We start from the raw sequence: 9,550 nt of genomic DNA, 5'->3' as shown, positions 1-9,550 counted from the left end.
GACTATATCTACAACGCTACTGTTTTTATGAAATTTTTTACTGGCAAAAATCCTAACGTCACTCGTACCAACCTTTGGCTTCAGGTATGAGATCTATTTTCTTCAAGCAGCTTGGATTTCCTTCTGATTCCCTTTCTCAGTCTTTGCCTTCAGGGCATAAACCACTTAGTATCTCATTGGGATCATTATCACCCTACATTCTGTCATCAAAGCTGGGTTCTCCATAGGTTATCACTCTTATCTGCAAAACTCTCATGATGGATGATGGGCTAAAATCTACCTCAACCCCCTAACATAGCTCTTGTAGGGAGGGCTAGTCTTGCTTGACCTCACAACATTTGTATAGAATTCTCTTATCATGGTTGCACTTATGTCTATGAGAGGTTCACATAGAAGTTCCTATCTCCTCTCTACGGTTATTCTTCTCATGATGGGATATTCTCCATCTTTTAGTCTGAACCCCATCTCTGGAATGACTTTCTTTGATTCCATTTGCCTATAATACCTTGATTCATGAAATTGAGACTTAAATCTCTTGGTATCATAGGTTGGTGGTTTGGCTACACTTGGTTCCTTTCCTTTCCTTCTTCTGGAACTTGATGAAGCCATGAATTATGAAGGAAAGAAGGGAGAATAAAGGATGAAATTTGGTTTAGGTATGGTTTAAGATGGAAGGAATGGGAGTTAAGGTGTTGTGTGATATCGTTGGGTGAGAGAAGGATGATGCAACATGTTTGGGATGAATGTATGAAGAAAGCAATGATATGTGATCTTGAGAAGTGCTACTGCCATTTTATAGAAAGGAAGGCATTGTTGGAGGGAGGCATAGGTTCAGTTATGTGGTAATAAAGGGTGAGGATTGAGCAAATTATTGTTGAAGATCCATGAAATGGACGGCCTGCATGTGGAGATGGTTAAAGACAAGGATTGCTCCTCCATTGGGCACATGGTCCGGCCTTCTAGGTGCTGGTTCCTGCAGCGTTGTGCTTCCCCATGCATGCACATGTGACTTGCTTTCCTCTTTTTGTGACAACCGAATATGCATGCATTCTTTTGTCTTTTTCCCAATCTCCTTCATTTCTATCCACGTGAATCAAGGCAATAGTGAGCTCAAACTTTAAATTTCATATGGTGGTGGTGTAATATATATATATATAAAAAGAAAATGTTGCTATGTGTTCCTCATTTATGAATAAGCAACCATGCCCCTTAGAAATTGAACAAAATTTTGGTGAACACCAAACTTGTTTTCTTCTAAATGATCCATATAAAACCCAATGAATATCTGTCATAGTTGGTATATTCATTATAAGGAACATTTTATTTGCTACCATGCTACCATAAACTCATAAAATGATGCAATGCATGGTTTTTCTATTCATGAATTTGAGCCTTTGAGTAAAAACGATTTTCTTGTAATTCATACCATACATAGACACCAAACTTAAGGTTTGGCTATATACTTAAACAAAATGAATGAGTATATATCCCAAAATGGTTCTATGATCAATTATACATGAAAAGCTATTTTAGAGTGCCTTTAGGCACACCAAACTTAGGAATCAAGCATATGCTTCAAAAATGATGTGTGCAGTTATCAAATCTACTCATGAGAGCTCAAATTTATGCTAGAAGAACCATCAATTATTGAAATTAAAACAAAAGCAAGAATATTAAATCATGGGCTGCCTCCCATGGAGTGCTCTTTTATTGTCACTAGCTTGACATTGGTCCCTTGTTAGCGTGGCTGATGATTGTGGTGCCTCAGTTTGTCTCCTCTCACTGTGAACCTTCTTCCTGTGCGCTGATGATCAACCTCCATATGCTCTAGTGAGAGTATCTTATTGACAATATAGTAATCATCAGTTTGTGGATCTATCTCCAACTGCTGGTATATCAATCTTACTCTGTCTCCTTTTGAGAACCCTTCAGTTGGTATCCTTTTGTTCTTCCACCCTTTTGGAACCTTTTTCTTGCTCTTCTTTCCCTTTTTTGGTGGCTCTTCTGTCTTTACATCAGGTTTTATGTCAGGAACTTCCTTCCCAATGATCAAATCTTCAATCTATTCCTTCTTTCTCTTCTCAACCTTCACATGTTCCTTTTCCTCTTTTTCTTTTCCAATGTCGATCTCATACTTCACAGGTGAGCTAAGGAGTGTCTCCTTGGCTTTTTGTTTCCAATGTACATCTTCTTCTTTAACCCTCATGTAGCTTTTCTCTTTAACAGTGTGCTGTATTTTCCGGAAGACATTCAGAGTGATCTTCTCATCATTTACCCTCAGAGTCATTTCTCCTTGTTCAACATCAATGATGGCCCCTTGCTGTGGCCAGAAAAGGTCTTCCCAATATAATAGAGTCATTCCCCTCTTCACCTAAGTCCAGGATTACAAAGTCTACTGGGAATATGAATTTTCCTACTCTGACCAAGAGATTTTCAATCCCCCCCTTGGGAATTACCAGAGTTCTATCCATTAGCTCCAATGACATCTGTGTAGGCTTCACTTCTTCTATAGATAGCCTTCTTATCATAGACAGAGGCATGAGATTGATACTGGAGCCCAAATCACACAGTGCCTTGTCAATGACTGTGTTACCAATGGTACAAGGCAAGTAGAAGCTCCCAGGGTCTTTGAGTTTTGGTGGGAAGCCTTCCTGAATCATTGCACTACATTCCTGGGTTAAGATCAATGTCTCCTTCTCATTCCAGCTCCTTTTCTTATTGATGAGCTATTTGAGAAATTTTGCATATAGAGGCATTTGTTCTAGAGCTTCAGCAAGTGGAATGTTGATCTCTAGCTTCTTAAAAACTTCTAGAAATTTGGGGAACTGTTGATCATTGATCTCCTTCTGAAATCTTTGAGGATATGACAGAGGAAGGGTGTGAGCCTTCACCATTTTCCTTTGTTCTTGTGATTGCTCCTCCATGATTTGCTTTTCCTTTTTTGAAGCTTGTGGTTGTTCCTCTTTCTCCTTGAGCTTCTCTTGGTCTTGCTTGTTTTTTAGTGTCACTTCTTCCTTACTGCTAGCCTTATCATTCTCAGCTGGCCTCTTGTTAGTTTCTTTGTCATTTACCAATGTTCTTCCACTCCTTAATTGGATGGCTTTGCATTCTTCCTTGGGGTTGAGAATCGTGTCACTTGGTAATGCATTGGGTGCTCTTTCAGCCACTGTTTGCTTTGATATTTGACCAATTTGCCTCTCTAGATTCCGCAGTAAAGCCTCATGATTTTTGTTGGCCAATTCTTGGTGCTTGATCATCTTTTCCATTATCATCTCCAAGTTGGAGATCCTCTGAGATTCTTGGGGTGGTTATGGTTGATTATGGGATGTTAAGGGTGGATGATAGTTATTTTGGTTAGTGGATGGGTTGTTGGGTGGATAGTAGTTAGGTTGAGGTTGACTGTTTTGTAGTTTTCTGTATTAATTTTGGTTAGTGTTTTGATGGTTTGTGTTTTTAGAATTGTTCTGGTTTGAGTTTCTTTGCCAAGGCTGCTGGTTTTGGTTCTCTCCCCATTTCAGATTGGGGTGATTTCTCCAGGATGAGTTGTAAGTATCTCCATGGAAGTCATTTGGTCCAGGACCTTGATTGTGCATGTACTGCACTTGCTCTTGTTGCTGCTCTTCATGATTTTCCTCCTGATTTCCCTACACCACTGATGGTTGGTTAGTGTCCTCACTGCTACAAGTTGCAATCCATCCATTCTATTTGACATTGATTCAATTTGTTGTTGAAGCTGCTGATGCATGAGTTTGTTCTGAGCTAGTATGGTATCAACTCTTTCAAGCTCAAATACACCTTTCTTTGGAGCTGCTTGCCTTTTAGAGGTGTAGAAGTACTCATTGTTGGCCACCATGTCTATGAGATCATGTGCCTCTTGACCAATTTTCATCATTTGCAATGATCCTCCTGAGGAATAATCCAAAACTTTCCTTGAAGGTAAGGATAAGCCTTCATAGAAATTCTGCAACTCCACCCATTCACTGAACATTCCTTCTGGACACATTCTGATTAGAGCTTTGTACCTCTCCCAAGCTTTATACAATGATTCTCCTTCTTGCTGTCTGAAGGTTTGCACATCAGTTTTTAACTTGATGACTCTTTGGGGTGGATAGAATTTGGCTAGAAATTTGCTAACCAAATTATCCCAGCTAGTGATACTCTCTTTAGGGAAGGTTTCTAACCAATGTGTGGCTTTGTCTCTCAGTGAAAATGGGAATAGAAGAAGCTTGTATATGTCAGGGTGGATTCTATTAGTTTTGACAGTGTCACAAATTCTCAAAAAACAGAGAGGTGTTGATAGAGAAAATGTAAAGAAGTTCTTTTTCACTAATAGGGTTTTCGGATTCTATTTTCAGGAGAGAGGAAGGGCCCCACATGATTAATGGCTCATCAAGCAATGAGTCAAAGTGTACTTGCACTTTGGAACTCAACACATGCAGGAAGCCAAAAAGGATAAGGATTGGCGCCTCTTCCCATGCTAGGCGCCATTCACCAAGTGGGAAAACATTGAATTGTTTTCACTTCCCACCCTCCAGACTACACTTCTCACCCCTATAAAAGCCACTCACTTTCCCACCTTTCTTCACACTTCGAACCCTAACTTCATACACGAAAAGAACTTCCACACTCTCCCTCCTCTTTTCATTTCGTTTTCTTTACCATTCTTTTCCTTTTCTTGATTGGGACAATCAAGTCCAAAGTTTGGTGTTGAAGTTTGCTTACTCTCTTTGTATTCTTCTTCAACCTTTCAAACCTCTTTTCTCACTCCAATGGCACCATCATGAGTGGATAATTTATACCCTTTTTGGCATTATTTTCTGGTAGTTTTTAGTATGATTTAGTCAATTTTTATTATATTTTTATTAGTTTTTAAATAAAAATCACATTTCTGGAATTTACTATGAGTTTATGTATTTTTCTGTGATTTCAGGTATTTTCTGGCTGAAATTGAGGGACCTGAGCAAAAATCTGATTCAGAGGCTGAAAAAGGACTGCAGATGCTATTGGATTCTGACCTCCCTGCACTCGAAATGGATTTTCTGGAGCTACAGAAAGCCAATTGGCACTCTCTCAATTGCGTTGGAAAGTAGACATCCAGGGATTTCCAGAAATATATAATAGTCCATACTTTGCCCTAGTTTCGAGGACACAAACCGGCATTCAAACACCAACTTCCTGCCCTATTCTGAAGTCAAACGCCAGAAACAGGTTGCAAACCAGAGTTAAACGCCAGAAATAGGCTGCAACCTGGCGTTTAACTCCAAGAGAAGTCCCTATATGTGTAAAGCTCAATGCTCAGCCCAAGCACACACCAAGTGGGCCCCGAAAGTGGATTTCTGCACTATCTGCACTTAGTTACTTATTTTCTGTAAACCCTAGTTACTTGTTTAGTATAAAAACTACTTTTAGAGATTTATCGCACGACCATGCCTAGACCTTTCACTTATGTATTTTCAACGGTGGAGTTTCTACACCCCATAGATTAAGGTGTGGAGCTCTGCTGTTCCTCGTGAATTAATGCAAAGTACTATTGTCTTTCTATTCAATTCAAGCTTATTCTTATTCTAAGATATTCATTCGCACACAAGAACATGATGAATGTGATGATTATGTGACACTCATCACCATTCTCACCTATGAATGCGTGCCTGACAACCACTTCCGTTCTACATAAAAACAAGCTTGAATGCATATTTCTTAGCCTTTTGGTTCACGATCAGAGTCTTCATGGTATAGGCTAGAATTATTGGCGGCCATTCCTGAGATCCGAAAAGTCTAAATGTTGTCTGTGGTATTCTGAGTAGGATCTGGGAAGGGATGACTGTGATGAGCTTCAAACTCGCGAGTGTTGGGCGTAGTGACAGACACAAAAGGATCAATGGATCCTATTCCAACATGAGTGAGAACCGACAGATGATTAGTCGTGCGGTGACAGCGCATTTGGTCCATTTTCACTGAGAGGACGGACGGTAGCCATTGACAACGGTGATCCCCTAACACACAGCTTGCCATAGAAAGGAGTATAAATGATTGAATGAAGACAGTAGAAAAGCAGAGATTCAGAAGGAGTAAAGCATCTCCACACGCTTATTTGAAATTCTCACCAATAAATTACATAAGTATCTCTATCTTATTTTATATTTTATATATGTTTTAATTCTCAAAACTTCATAATCATTTGAATCTGCCTGACTGAGATTCACAAGATGACCATAGCTTGCTTCAAGCCGACAATCTCCGTAGGATCGACCCTTACTCACGTAAGGTTTGTTACTTGGAGGACCCAGTGCACTTGCTGGTTAGTTGTGCAGAGTTGTGAAAAGGAGTTGAGATTACAATCGTGCGTACCAAGTTTTCAGCGCCGTTGAGATCACAATTTTGTGCACCATATTTTTGGCGCCGTTGCCAGGGATTGTTCGAGTTTGGACAACTGACGGTTCATCTTGTTGCTCAGATTAGGTAATTTTATTTTAATTTTAAGCTTTTTGTTTTTATTATTTGTACTTTCAAAAAATTTTCAAAAAATTAAATTATTCTATGTCTTCAGAATTTTTAAGAATGAATTCTAGAGTTTCGTGATGATCTGTTGAAGTCTGGCTGGCTGTGAAGCCATGTCTGTTCTTTTGGACCGAGGTTTCAACTTATCATCACAAGAGCTTGTTGATTTCTATCAATCTTGCTGTTGAATGTAATGATCTGCTAAAGCTTGGCTGGCCATTGGCCATGTCTAGTGTTTTGGACCGGAGCTTTCACTGAAAGCTTGGCTGGCTAGTAAGCCATGTCTAATTCCTGGACTGGAGCTTTAGACTAACATTGCATGATTCCTGGAATTCTCATTAAAAATTTTGAAATCCTTATTTTTCTTTTTCCAAACAATTTTTGAAAAATACAAAAAAAATTTAATAAAATCATAAAACCAAAATAAATTTGTTTTTCTTATTTGAGTCTAGTATCAATATTTAAGTTTGGTGTCAATTGCATCTTTTTAATTTCCTAAAAAATTTTCGAAAATTCATGCATGTGTCCTTCATAATCTTCAAGTTGTTCTTGATGATTTTCTTTGTTTGATCTTTGAATTTTCATGTTTTGTGTCTTTTCTTGTTTTTCATATGCATTTTCAATTTGTTAGTGTCTAAACATTGAAAATTTCTAAGTTTGGTGTCTTGCATGTTTTACTTTTATTAAAAATTTTCAAAAATATGTTCTTGATGTTCATCATGATCTTCAAAATGTTCTTGGTGTTCATCTTGATATTCAAAGTGTTCTTGCATGTATTACTCATTTTGATCTTAAATTTTTATGTTTTATTTCATTTTTGTTGTTTAATAAGACAAAGAGAAAAACATCAAAATGATATCTTTTTTTCTCTCTCCTCATTAAAAATTCAAAAATAAAAAAATATCTTTCATTTATTCTTCTCATTAATTTCGAAAATTTGAATTGATCTAGTTATAAAGTTTTAAAATTTAATTGTTTCTTATGAATCAAGTCAAATTTTCAATTTAAAAATTCTATCTTTTTCAAATCTTTTTCAAAAATCAAATCTTTTTCATTTTTCTTTCATATTTTCGAAAATTTCAAATTGATTTTCAAAAATCTTTTTCTTATTTTGTTTCATATTTTCGAATTCTTTGCTAGCATTTAAATATTTTGATTTAAAAATTTCAAGTTGTTACTTGCCTATTAAGAAAGGATCAATCTTTAAATTTTAAAATCATATCTTTTAGTTTCTTGTTAGTCAAGTAATCAACTTTAATTTTCAAAATCAAATCTTTTTAATTTCCAATTCAAATCTTTTTCAAAATGATTTTCAATCATATCTTTTTCTATTTTAATCATATCTTTTTCAAAATTAATTTCAAAATCTGTTCTAACTTCTTATCTTTTCAAAGTTGATTTTCAAATCTTTTTCAATTAACTACTTGACTTTTTGTTTGTTTTACTATTTCTTATCTTTTTCAAAACCACCTAACTACTTTTCTCTCTCTTATTTTTGAAAATCACTAACCTCTTTTTCAAAAATTTCTTTTCATTAACTAATTGTTTTAAATTTCAACTTAATTTTTATTTCCTTATTAATTTTTGAATTCTAATTAATATTTAAAATAGAAACAAAATATTTTTAGTTTATTTTATTTAATTTTCGAATTCTTCCTCCTCTCATCTCTTTCTATTTATTTATTTATCTATTAACACTTCTCTTCTACTCATAATTCGAACCCCCTCTTCTTCTCTATGTTCGAATTTTTCTCTTCTGCTTCTTCTATTCTTCTCTTCTTCTACTCACTTAAAGGAATCTCTATACTGTGACATAGAGGATTCCTCTTCTTTTCTGTTCTCTTCTTTTTCATATGAGCAGGAACAGGGACAAAGACATTCTTATTGAAGCTAATCCTGAACCTGAAAGGACTCTTAAGAGGAAACTAAGAGAAGCTAAAGCACAACCCTCTGGAGAGGACCTGACAGAAATTTTGGAAAAATAAGGAGACATGGCCGAACCAAATAACAACAATGCCAACAATACAAGGAAGATGCTTGGTGACTTTATTGCACCTTCTTCTGACTTCTGTGGAAGAATCATCTCAATTTCTGCTATTGGAGCAAACAACTTTGAGCTTAAGCCTCAATTAGTTTCTCTAATGCAACAGAATTGCAAGTTTCATGGACTTTCATTGGAAGATCCTCATAAGTTCTTAGCTGAATTCTTACAAATCTGTGACACTGTCAAGACCAATGGAGTTGATCCCGAGGTCTACAGGCTTATGCTTTTCCCTTTTGCTGTAAGAGACAGAGTTAGAACATGGTTGGATTCACAACCTAAGGAAAGCCTGAACTCTTGTGATAAGCTGGTCAGTGCTTTCCTGGCCAAATTCTTTCCACCTCAAAAGATGAGCAAGCTTAGATTGAAAATTCAAACCTTCAGACAGAAGGAAGGTGAGTCCCTCTATGAAGCTTGGGAAAGATATAAGCAATTGATCAAAAGGTGTCCTACTGACATGCTTCCAAAATGGAGCATCATATGTATATTCTATGATGGTCTGTCTGAGTTTTCAAAAATGTCATTGGACCATTCTGCAGGAGGATCTCTTCATCTGGAAACCCCTGCAGAAACTCAGGAACTCATTGAAATGGTTGCAAATAACCAGTTCATGTACACCTCTGAGAGGAGTCCTGTGAACAATAGGATGTCTCAGAAGAAGGGAGTTCTTGAAATTGATACTCTGAATGCCATATTGGCTCAGAACAAAATATTGACTCAGCAAGTCAATATGATTTCTCAGAGTCTGAATGGATTGCAAGCTGCATCCAACAGTACTAAAGAAGCATCTTCTGAAGAAGAAGCTTATGATCCTGAGAACCCTGCAATTGCAGAGGTGAATTGCATGGGAGAACCCTATGGAAACACCTATAATCCTTCATGGAGAAATCATCCAAATTTCTCATGGAAGGTGATGACATGTCACCATGTCATGTTTTTCTATGCTTTTTCATACAAGAAATTGATGATTTGTGCTTAAATATTACATTCTTTTGTGCTTAAACGGTATAT

General features: G+C 36.7%; 1 non-coding gene across 1 annotated transcript; it reads right to left on the bottom strand.

Annotated features, from left to right (window-relative positions):
• Window positions 1-8,894: 8,894 nt before the first annotated feature.
• On the bottom strand, window positions 8,895-9,002 carry LOC148564693 (small nucleolar RNA R71). Its single transcript, XR_015884543.1, has one exon. It is a non-coding gene; the product is annotated as a small nucleolar RNA R71 (small nucleolar RNA).
• Between the last annotated feature and the right edge of the window lie 548 nt (window positions 9,003-9,550).

This window comes from Arachis ipaensis, chromosome B5, assembly GCF_059453495.1.
Source record: "Arachis ipaensis isolate K30076 ecotype BB chromosome B5, ASM5945349v1, whole genome shotgun sequence".
NCBI classification, from domain to species: domain Eukaryota; kingdom Viridiplantae; phylum Streptophyta; class Magnoliopsida; order Fabales; family Fabaceae; genus Arachis; species Arachis ipaensis.
Note: the sequence above shows the minus strand (reverse complement) of the source record. Positions and strands in the feature narration are given on the sequence as shown.